Here is a 12,160-nt window from a genome sequence, read left to right on the forward strand (position 1 = left end):
TGCCGCTGCCTTTGCACAGCTAAAGGCCAGCACTGAGTTTTGTGGCTAAATCTGGGATTCAAACAGCTCCTTACATAGGAAAGAGGCTTCAAAGAAAGTGTTTTCAAGCAATGCATGACTCTAATCAATTGTTGTGTTAATTTTAAGACATGTATTTTTAAAAATGCACCAGTGTCTGGCCATTTTGCTCTCTTGAATATAAAGAACATTAGAGCAGATCCTCCAGATTTGCCTCTGAGTTAAAACCGTATGAAAGTTGGTTCTTTGGCAATGTTTGCCATCTCACTCTTTAGGATCAATGCTGCTTCTCTTGGATTTTTTCCCACCCCAAGGGTTCCTTTGAGTGTGATCACCAAGCTGAAGGTTATTACAAATCTCTCTCCAGGGATGTTGCAGTGCAGGAGGTTCTGCAGCTCTGTGCCCGCTCCCTGCCCACACTGGGTGGCTGCAGTCCCTCTGGAACGTGCATGGAACTGCAGCCACTGGCAGCAGGGGATGCAGAGAGCAGCTCCCACCTTGGGGATGCAGCAGGACCAGCCTCAGGCTCCACCTCGCTGCCAGGACCAAGGCTCCTGCAGAGCCCAGCAGAGCAGCAGGACACCTGTGCCTGCACAGAACCCGACACTGAGAGCAGCCTGTCCATCCCTGCTCCCCACAGCTGGGCACGGACACAATCCCCAGCTGAGCTGCTCCACTCCCCTGGCTGGCACCAAGGCAGGGCTGGGGCTGCTGCTGGCCCAGGGCACCCTGCAGGGGCTGGAGCTCTGAGAACAGCCAGGGCAGCACCCACAGCTGGCCAGGAGTGCAGCCTCTCACCCACAGGGCTGGGGTATCACCAGGAAACCAGCACACATCCCCTGCTCCAGCACAAATCCCCTGCTCCAGGACAAATCCCCTGCTCCAGGACTAATCCCCTGCTCCAGGACAAATCCCCTGCTCCAGCACAAATCCCCTGCTCCAGCACAAATCCCCTGCTCCAGCACAAATCCCCTGCTCCAGGACTAATCCCCTGCTCCAGGACTAATCCCCTGCTCCAGGACTAATCCCCTGCTCCAGGAAAATACCCCTGCTCCAGGACAAATCCCCTGCTCCAGCACAATTCCCCATCTCCAGCACAAATTCCCTGCTCCAGGACAATACCCCTGCCCCAGGACCCTCTGCAGGCTGCATGCAGCCATGAGGACCATCCTGGGGCCCATGGTCCCTGTGGACTCCATTAAGGTACAATCACAGAATCCTGAAGGTTGGAAAAGACCTCCAAGATGATCAAACCCACCTGAACACCCTCGTTCCCACTGACCACATTGTGGAGTGTCACATCTACTGCTCATTTGGACAATTCCAGGGACAGTGACTCCACCGCTGCTCTGGGGAGAAGGGACAGCCACATAGCTGTCCCAGGAAGTTTAGGGCTGAACTTTCCTCATGCTGAGGAGCATTAAAACCACACAACTGGCAGGGCAGCCAAGCCCCTCAGTGCTGAGCCCTCCCTGTTCTGCAGCAGCCACACACAGAGCAGGGACACGGACCTGGCAGGGACAGCCCCGACTGCTACAAGGGACAGGAAAGGGAGAGAGATTTGACATCAGTTCACCACGGAAGGTTTTGGCTCCAGCACTGCACACGAGGGGCTCAGAGAACACCCAGGGCCAGGCCAGGCATGCAGAGCCCTGGGGACAGACTGGGGACAGACACATGCTGACCCCACAGGACCCCGTGAGGAAAGAGGAGGAACAAACTGTGCTTTGTGCAAATGGAATTTTCAGGGAGTTCTGCTTGTGAACAATAGGAAATTCCTACTCAGTTTGTTTAGAATGAGATTTTCCAAGAATTTCCAGTGAGAGTAAAGCAAACAGTTTCCTCAGGGTCATCCAAAGTCATTGGGTTCCCTGGTATCCCCAGTACACCCCAGGTACCATGGGGTGCTCCTAACAATGGTAGCATGTACAGGAATTCTTTCACCAGGGAATCACAGAACCATGGCTTTGGTTGGGAGGGACCTTACAGCCCATCCAGTGCCACCCCTGCCATGGCCAGGGACACCTCCCACTGTCCCAGGCTGCTCCAGCCCCAATGTCCAGCCTGGCCTTGGGCACTGCCAGGGATCCAGGGGCAGCCCCAGCTGCTCTGGGCACCCTGTGCCAGGGCCTGCCCACCCTCACAGGGAACAATTCCTGCCCAATATCCCATCCATCCCTGCCCTCTGGCAGTGGGAGCCATTCCCTGTGTCCTGTCCCTCCATCCCTTGTCCCCAGTCCCTCTCCAGCTCTCCTGGAGCCCCTTTAGGCCCTGGAAGGGGCTCTGAGGTGTCCCTGGAGCCTTTTCCTCTCCAGGTGAACACCCCCAGCTCTCCCAGCCTGGCTCCAGCCCTTGGAACAGCTCCGTGGCCTCCTCTGGACTGGCTCCAGCAGCTCCAGGTCCCTCCTGTGCAGGGCCCCAGGGCTGGGGCAGCTCTGCAGGTGGGGTCTCACCTGAGTGGGGCAGAGGGGCAGAATCCCCCCCAGCCACTGCCCACGCTGGGGCTCAGCCCAGGGCAGGGGGGTTTCAGAGCCAGGGCATGGCAGCCCTCACCCAGCTGCACCCCAGAGTCCTGTCCCCAGGGCTGCTCCATCTGCTCATCCCCTGGCCCCTTTTTCAGAGCAGCTGAAGTGGGCTTTTTATGGAACTCTCAGAAGGAACACACAGACACTCCTAGACTGAGATGGTTGATATGGGAAACATCAGCCCAATCCATCACCAAGTGACAAAAGCCACTGCAAACAGGAGAACCTCAGAACATCAGCTGTACCAGATCCATCTGTGACACAGCTACAGATCTGTTACTTATTTTGGCTGAGGACATTTTTTTCCCCTCAGAAAATGGAGCTATCAATGTAAACAGTTTGCAAAGCTGTCAAACTGCTCCAGTCAAAAGATGAATTTTTAAAAATGCCCCCAAGATCCAAAATTTTGCAGTTTTTCTGTACAGCAGGTTTGGGTTTTTTGGTTTTTTTTATTTATTTCCTTCACTTTCACCCTTTCATTTTTAAGTGCTTTGAAAAAACTGTTACAAAAATGCCCTGACACCACACAGATTAAACAGTCCCTGGCATATTCTGGTGAAATCCTCTTCAACCCAAAATTACAGCTTGATTGGTCAAAGAAATGCAAAACCTGAGTTGTTTGCCCAGCTCAGGGCAGGAATGGACTGTGAATGGATCCTTGCTCTGGTTTTTGTTGTGTTTGGGCACTGGGGACTCTCAACACTAGGAAAGGAAGGTAATTTGAGGTCAGCTGCAACACTCACTAAAGAGGTAAAATAGAAATATCTGTGGTTTTTCCAAAGGAGCCCTGACAGCCCCTGGCTGCTGACACTGACTGGAGCAGTGGGGATGGTGGCAGAATATCTGTAAATGTCTAATGAGCCCCTTGTCCCTCCCCTGCCAGCCCAGCCATGACGAGGCCACTGTCAGTGGCATTTCCAAGTCCAGCCCACACTCAGCCTGGAGCCTCTTTCCCTCCACATTTGCCAGAGGCTGTCTTTAGCACTCCAAAATACTACAGAGCATTCTGTGCTACTTCCTGAGTTTTATTTCCCAAAATCACAGCATTTTGATTGACTAAGCAGCAATTAACATCAGAGTTGTTTTTATTTTATATCATGCCAGTAGAAACATTGAAGTCTATATCCATCACATTTGTGAAAAATGAGCAAAACCTGGCCCTTTCCAAGCATAATTAAGACTTGGGGAATAGGGCTGCTTTCATCTATAGGTCAGTACCAATATTAGCAATTTGGCTCAATTTTTTATTCTCATTTCCAAAAAAATTCCTTTTTAGTTACATCCACCAGGAAGCATCTTCCAGTGACAGAAGCACAACCCCAGGGAAGCCAGGACTTGAGGAATTAGAAGCAAAACTGATGAAGCCTAAACAAATTTGCATAAAGTTGCATGCAGCTTGGTTGAGTTGAGTCCTCAAAGGTCAACCTTTCTCACCTGGGGTCCTGAAGCTCATGGAAGCAACTGCAAATTCCTCATCCTCATCCTCATCATCACCATGGAATGGTTTGGGTGGGAAGGGACCCTACAGCTCATCCTGTTCCACCCCCACCATGGGCAGGGACACCTCCCACTGTCCCAGGCTGCTCCAGCCCCAATGTCCAGCCTGGCCTTGGGCACTGCCAGGGATCCAGGGGCAGCCCCAGCTGCTCTCGGCACCCTGTGCCAGGGCCTCAGACCCTCATGGGGAACAATTCCTGCCCAATATCCCATCCATCCCTGCCCTCTGGCACTGCCCCAGAGCCAGAATTCCCTCTCATCCTCGGGAAGGTGCTGGAGCTGCCCCGGGCCAGTGAAGCTGTTGGGCAGTGCCCAGGTGAGCAGCTCCAGACACACCTGCAGAGAGCCTGAGGGTGGATCTGGGCAGACACAGCTGCAGGAGCAGCTCCAAGGCTTTGTGTGACACCCACAGCTCACAAAAGCCCCAGTTCCTAGACCCTGAAGCCCACACCCAAACAGAGCTGGGGGACTCTGCAGGGCCCTTTAGAGGTTTTAGGACCTGCCCTTCCCACCTCAGCATTCAAGGGGCAGGGCTGGGGAATGGGGACAGCTGGGAAATGGTTAAAAGTACCCACGTATTAAAGTGCTTTTACTCCAGCACAACTCCCAGTTTCCCTGATTAGGAGTCTTGGTAATTATCAGTTATGTGCATAACTCCTGCCCACAGACAACTTTCAATGGCCAGGAAAGCAGAGCCTGCTCAGCTCTGTTCATCTCAAATAAAGATCTCCCATATTTGAAAGTGGAATCTCAGCTCAAAACAGGAAAATTCAGCCACAAAGTGTTTCCCCCTTTTTTTTATGGTGGTTTTTCATTTCCCAGTCTGGGCTGCACTGGGTTACACATCAGGCTTATTTTATAGATTCCTTACAGAAACACCTGGGTTTATTTGATCAGGTGACCACATGCAACGGACAGTTTGATTACACAGCTAAGGACGTTGCTTGCTTAATTTTTACTCTCCTGGTGCAAAAATGAACAAAGGATGGGAACTGAAAGTCTGGTTTTGTCTCTTTGCTGAGAAAGAAAAGACTTTAAATTCCACACCACTGCTCTGACAGAGCAGACAAAAGGCACAGGATGGGCAGGATGGGATTGCCACGGGCAGAGTGCTTGGGAAGCAGGCTGGGCACACTCCATGCAGTCACTGCACATCCATCTCCACTTTACAGGGTAATAGTGTGTGGTGCCTGCGTGCTGAGGAGCCAAACTGCCTGAGCAAGCAAGCTGCTCCTAATGATCCTGGGATTGCTGCTGATGGATCGGAGTGAAAGCCAGGCCCAGGAACCTTGCTGGTATCCTGCAGGAATGGAGATCATCCCAGATGGCACAGACAGGCAGATGGAAGCAAAAAATCAGTTGTGAATAATCTGCAAACAGCAACTCCACGACAGCTGCTGCTCTGAGTCAGGGCATCCACACCATGCAGCTCCTGTGTGCACAGAGGAGGGAATGATGATCCAAGGGCTGGAGCCCCTCTGCTCTGGAGCCAGGCTGGGAGAGCTGGGGGTGCTCACCTGGAGAGGAGAAGGCTCCAGGGACACCTCAGAGCCCCTTCCAGGGCCTAAAGGGGCTCCAGGAGAGCTGGAGAGGGACTGGGGACAAGGGATGGAGGGACAGGACACAGGGAATGGCTTCCCACTGCCAGAGGGCAGGGATGGATGGGATATTGGGCAGGAATTGTTCCCTGTGAGGGTGGGCAGGCCCTGGCACAGGGTGCCCAGAGCAGCTGGGGCTGCCCCTGGATCCCTGGCAGTGCCCAAGGCCAGGCTGGACATTGGGGCTGGAGCAGCCTGGGACAGTGGGAGGTGTCCCTGCCATGGCAGGGGTGGCACTGGATGGGCTTTAAGCCCCTTCCAACCCAAACCATTCCATAAATTATATGAAAAACGAGGGCAGAGATGCCATAGCCCAGCCCCAGCATGGGCTGGAGAAGGATTTGCCCAGAGGGAGCTCTCTGGGTGAGGCCCTTGAGCTGTTCCCGCTGCTGGGAGACATTTGGTCAGAAGGGAGCCATACACAGGAAATAATCTTGATCTCTGGTTTGCTGTAGGCCATGGCCAGAGCCCAGAGTGCTGCTCTCCCACTGCCTCTCCTTCGGGAACTGCAGCCCCTGGTCCCTGGGCACCTCTGCTGACTGACATGGAGCCAATTAGTGGCTCATTAGCAGTCAGCTTCAGCCAGAGAAGGGACAGAGCTGCTGAAGGCAGGGCACGCTCAGCCTGCAGAGGAGACCACAGCAAGCTGGGCACAGCAGCAGGGCAGGGGCCAGCCAGGGCCAGGGCAGGAGGAGAGGCTCAGAAAGCACAGGGTGTCTGTCCCTGCCTCTGCTGTGCTCGCACAGCTGTGATGGCACTCGTGCTGCCTCAGGTCATTACCCCACATCCCCTCCATTGCAAGCACCACTAAGAATGGGTGGATTTGGAGCCTGAGGCACCTCCTTCTTCCCAGGTTCTCCAGGAAAGCACAGCCCAGCATCCCTCAGGGATGGCAGTCACAGACACTGTGCCAAACCCCTGTGCCCAGGGGAATGATGTGACAGGAGGTGGTTCACAGAGGAGTTGGTAATTCCTTGGAATAAAGGCTGTGTTTAGAGCTTCTCCAGCACGCTGTGGACATGCACAGCCTGAGCTCTTCCTTGTACCCCGTGGCCTTTGTGTCATCCTTCCCAAGGCCTCAGCAGCTCCTGCAGCTCAGGAGCTTTCACTGTCCCCTAGAGTCCCCATAGCCCTCCCAGCCCATGCTGCAGCATCCCCCTTCCCAGGGGCACTACAGGCTTCCTAACACTATCTGGGAAAGCCCTCACATCCAGAAATGATCCTTCTCCAGCTGATGTGGAGGAGCAGTCTCAGTCATCACAGTAGAAATGGCTGTTTGTGGTTAGAAAAAAATCCCCAAACCTTACCATTTACTCCCAAAGTGCAAGAAGAGGAAGGGCTGTGCATTTTTTCACCACAGAATACTCTTTTCCCATGAAAACTGCTCACTGCTCATCTTAAAATCAAACTCTAGGAGCTGTATATCAAAATTTGTAATTCAGAGACAGAGCTGAAGCACTGCACAAGAGCCTTCCTGTGGCTCCCTCCCCTTTGGGCTTTTTTGGGAAGCACGTTGGAGCAGGTTTGCATCTCTCACCACTCCCAGAGGCCACAGTGACACTGGCTGCTCCAACACGATCTGGGGAAGGGCTCCAGGAGCTCCTGGAAGCTGCAGATCAGTCAACAAATCCTATCCATAGAGAAGGGCCTGGAGTGGTGAATGACAGTTCCCATTAGACACAGCAGCAGTCTGTTGCAATAAAAACCCAATTTCCCACTCAGATATTTAAATTTTGCAAGGAAGTTGTTATGCTTCAGTTCCTTACTGGAGTTTGGGATTTTATGATGGTGCTGCTGTGATTTCCTGCTTCCTCTACCAGTTCTGCCTGGGCTGTGCCGCCTGTCCGTGCAGGGGTGACGGGAGCTGGGTGTTCCTGGGAGCACCCTGGAGCTGGGGAGGGCTCAGCCTGTGGGGCTGGGTTTGTCTCCTGGTGGCCATGGGCACAAGAGGCCTGTTAGGAGCAGCTCCCTAAATACTCATTTTCAAATGAAACTTCCTCTTCTTCTCCCAGCCCTCCATGGGTGGCATCCAGGAGGGAGACAGGCAAATTGTCCTGCCAGGATGTCACCTCTTGTGCCATCCTGGCACAAATGAAAAAGCCTCCTGGCAGTGTCCCCAGATCTGTGTCACAGTGTGGGCCCCCAAGTCCCGCAGTTCAGCAGCAGGATGGGGTCCCCATAGGTTTTAGGGGCTGTTGCCTCTGCAAAGCTTTGCCCCAGGGCAGTCCCCAAATCCCTGACACTGACACCTGTAGTGCATGCTACAAACCATTCCACATTTTCCTCTGTGGAGGAGAAGGAGCTCCCTGACATCTGTTCCAGGAGCTGTGGGAAGCCAATTATCCTTGAAGGCAAACTGTCCGCAGATAATTGGAAATATAGACTTTTAACTGATGGAGTGTTGACTAAACTGCAGATCCTGCTTTGCTGGTGTCACATTGAATCTTGGAAGCCTCTTGTAATGTTTAGCAGGTGCATTATCCTGTCACATCCAGACAGGTACCACAGCTCTGCTCCTAACTGGAAACCAGGTTTGGAGTGTCCCTCCCACAGCTGCTCCTGTGCGAGTGTAACTGGAGGAATTCTCCTCCCCCCCTGCCCCAGGCTGAGCAGACACAGCCAGGGGCTGCAGTCTGGGATGCAGTGGAGCACTGTGTGGTTGCACTCCTGGCTTCAGAGCAGGAGGCAGCTCTGAGAGCCATGGAAGGTGGGAGGATGAAGGAGAGCAGCCCATGCCACAGCCCAGAGCCTGTGATCTGTCACTTAACCTGGCCTGGGGAGTTCTTAGGGCTCTGTCACCTCTGTCCTGGATGTCTTGCTCTGCTTGAGTGTTCCAGGTCCCAAGGGACACCAGGCTCCCGTGGGAAGGCAGACAGAGGCTTTGCTGAGTGCTTGTGCAATGGGAAACCCTTCCCAGGGCCATTGCATCTGTGAGGGAAGGGCTGGAGCTGGGCCAGGGCAGGCTCAGGCTGCAGAGCAGGGAAAGGTTCTTCCCCCAGAGGTGCTGGCACTGCCCAGGCTCCCCAGGGAATGGGCACGGCCCCGAGGCTGCCAGAGCTCCAGGAGCGTTTGGACAGCGCTGCCAGGGATGCCCAGGGTGGGGTTGTGGGGGGTCTGGGCAGGGCCAGGGCGGGGCTGAGTGATCCTGTGGGTCCCTTCCCACTCAGGATATTCCATCATTCTGTGAAGTTGTGACACTCCAGTCAGTGAGCCATGTACCAGGTCTATGGAGAGTTTGGGATGCAACAGTTTCCTACAGCAAAAAGACAAAACCCTGTGACTAAGGGTAATCCACTCCACAGGCACAGGCTGCAGGGGGGAATGTTTGGCACCAGAAGATGCTGCAGACTCAGCTCTGATTTTTGCAGTAAATGGAACAGGCACAGTTTTCATGATGCAGGAACAGGGTGCCAAACTCCACCAGCAAAACCGTCTGGTCACTCTATGGCCGGTCAGCCACAGCCACACTCACGTTCTGCTTCACCACAATGCCATGGACAGTTGAAAAGGAGCATCAGCCAAAGGGAAGATGCACTTGAGACCCAGTGTGAAGTGTTCTGTCCAGGTCTGGAATCCTCAGCACATGGAGCTCTTGGAGCAGGTCCAGAGGAGGCCACAGAGCTGCTCCAAGGGCTGGAGCTTCTCTGCTCTGGAGCCAGGCTGGGAGAAAAAGAGGGAGAGCAGCATTTTACTCGGGTAGAGAGTGACAGGACAACATCTTTAGCATCTTTAAAATAAAAGAACTGAGAAATGGTTCCCTGTGAGGGTGGGCAGGCCCTGGCACAGGGTGCCCAGAGCAGCTGGGGCTGCCCCTGGATCCCTGGCAGTGCCCAAGGCCAGGTTGGACATTGGGGCTTGGAGCAGCCTGGGATAGTGGGAGGGGGTGGGACAGGATGGGCTTTAAGGTTCCCCCCAACTCAAACCATCCCATGATTTCATGAAAACCTGTTTTTCCTGGTACAGTGCTCCAGTCCTGTGTCTGTGTCCCACATCCCTCAGGTCTCCCAAGCTCAGGCACTGGCATTGTGTAGTTTTACCCAAGAGAAAAAACCTCTACAAAAATATCAGTATCAGAACTTCAACATCTCTACCAGAGATGGAAGTGTGGTATTGCTGAAGGAGACAAACTATCCACAGGGAATTGCCCCAGGACAGCAGGATATCCTGCAGGGATACCTGAAGGTTCCCATTACCCTTAAATGCTCTCAGCCTTTGGGCACCTCACTTCAATCAGGTGATCAGTTCTTTTTAAGAAAAAGTACGTATTTTTTGCCAAGGCACACCCTTGCATCCCGGTGCCATTCTGGAGGACATGGGAAACCCAAAGCTGGAATCCTTGGAGAGAGGAGTAGAATGTGCATGTGGAGCTGTCCAGGGCTGCAGGGGTGGCTGCGTTTCCCACAGAGCCAGTGGGAAGGGCTGCACTGAGGTCACAGAATCGACAGCCCCAGCTCTGCTGTTCCCCTGGCAGCGCAGCCCATTTGTGTTGGTAATTAATGCCTTGGCTGGAGGAAGATAAATGCTCCAGCATTATTGTGAAACAGAAGTAAATTTTTAATAAGGTCCAATTAGTGGTAGTTTCCAGTGGAAGCAGCTCTGCACCTTCCCAGCAGCCCCCCAAGCAGGAGGCAGAAGCAGCTCAGTGAGCCTCTTCATGAAGGCCCCCCGATTCCCAGGTCCCTGCCGGGGCTCTCCGGTGGGTACCAGGCTCTGCAGCATCCTGCAGATGTGCAGGGGTCCTCTCTTGTGTCAAATATTCCCCATGGGCAGCTGGGAGCTGAGGATGGGAGGCAGCTGTGAACACAGGGGTGTCCCCCTGTATCCTGCTTAAGCAGCATCTGCCCAGACTGCCCTGGAGCAGCAGCCCAACAAAAGCCCCATCAAGCTGGGAACTTCCAGCACTACAAACCAACTCCAGCAGGTACAAATCCCCTCTGCATGAGCCAGAAGGGTGTGGATTCCCTCCAGGATCTGCAGACAGCCTGGCACAGCTGCACTGACACAGCTGTGCCAAAATCCTCCACTCTGGGAGCGAGTGACGGTCATTTCCTGGGGACAAACTCATATTTCAAGTCAATGGCTGGGCCAACACCCAGGAGGAGAGAAGGACAATGAGGACAGCAGCTCCATTACCAAGGGGCCATCTCAGAGAGGCACAAGGAGGAAAAGCTTTTCCAAAGTATTTGCAATGCTCTTTTCATGCTGGGGAGGTTGTTTTGGCAAGGCAAGTGAGACTGCAGATCCAGTGACCTCCACAAGCTGTGCTCTGCTCAGCTCACACCAAACACAGGGCAGAGCCTTGCAGGTGTTTGTGACGCAGGCCAGAGCCAGATGCACCAAAGGAGGGGCACAGAGCAGCCCCACACCAGGGCTCACATTTAAACCTTTGATCAGAGACCCAAAGACTGCCCTGATTACTGTGATCTGCCTCACAGAGGGAGGAGTCAGGAGGGGACATCAGGACATCAGGAGGACATCAGGAGTCCTCACTCCATCTCCAGACCCAAATCCCGTATCAGACCAGGCTGCTCAGGTCTTTGTCCAGCTGGGGTTTGACATCCTCCAGGGAGGAGATCCCATGATCTGCTTGGGGCTCTATTCCAACATTTCACTCTCTTTACATGTTTTTATTTTCTTATATTCTGCCCAAACCTCCTTTACTTCAGTCTTTAACTACAGTCTCTTATTTTCTCACCAAATTTCTCAGTAAGGATTCTGTTTCCATCTTCTCAAAACCTCCCTATAAGTACTGGCAGGTTGATACTTAGGTTCACTCTTCCCCAGGCTGAATAAGCAAATTCCCTCAGCTTCTCCTGGGCTGTCACACGAGCACCAGCCCCGTGAACAACATCTTTATTTTCCTGGAAGACACCCCTCAGTAGAATCCTCTTTTTTCCCAGGAACCCAAAGGGATCAGATTTCCTGAGAGATCCCTGTCTCAGCCCTCCTGCACTGCTGGAGTTGTTCTCTTTGAACCTTTTCTCTAATCCCAAAAGTCTGAGAGATATCAGTGGAGAAGACAAAAAGACAACAGGGAGTCCTTCCACCTCCTCTGTCCTCACAGAGTCACCCCCTTCTCATTCAGCAGCAAAGCCAGTCTCCTTATTATCTATGTTTGCTGCTGTCACACTGGTGGAAGTTCCTCTTCTTGTCCTTGACATCGTCTTCCAGATGAGCTTTGCCTGTCCCGACACCATCCCTGGCTGGGTGTTACTCTCCATCCCCTGTCCCACCTGGGCTCCCTTCAGCACTGGAGCTCTGCTCTGAGTCCCCAGCTCAGCCTTGGCCACATCTCATTCCGTGTCTTTGGCTGCCCAAACCCCACTTCAAGTGTGCCTGATCAGCTTTTCTGTGGCCATGGCTCCTCTACAAACACTCAGGTCCTGCTGGCTCTTGGCAAGCCCTGCTCGGCACCAGTACCTGCTGCGGGCTCAGTGAAACTTTCCAAGATGCCCTAATATTTAAGAAAAAAAGAAATCAATTTATAGTCTTTATTCCACAAGGTTGGAAGCCATTATCCTA

Source organism: Poecile atricapillus, chromosome 16 (genome assembly GCF_030490865.1).
Source record: "Poecile atricapillus isolate bPoeAtr1 chromosome 16, bPoeAtr1.hap1, whole genome shotgun sequence".
In the NCBI taxonomy this organism is placed as follows: Eukaryota; Metazoa; Chordata; class Aves; order Passeriformes; family Paridae; genus Poecile; species Poecile atricapillus.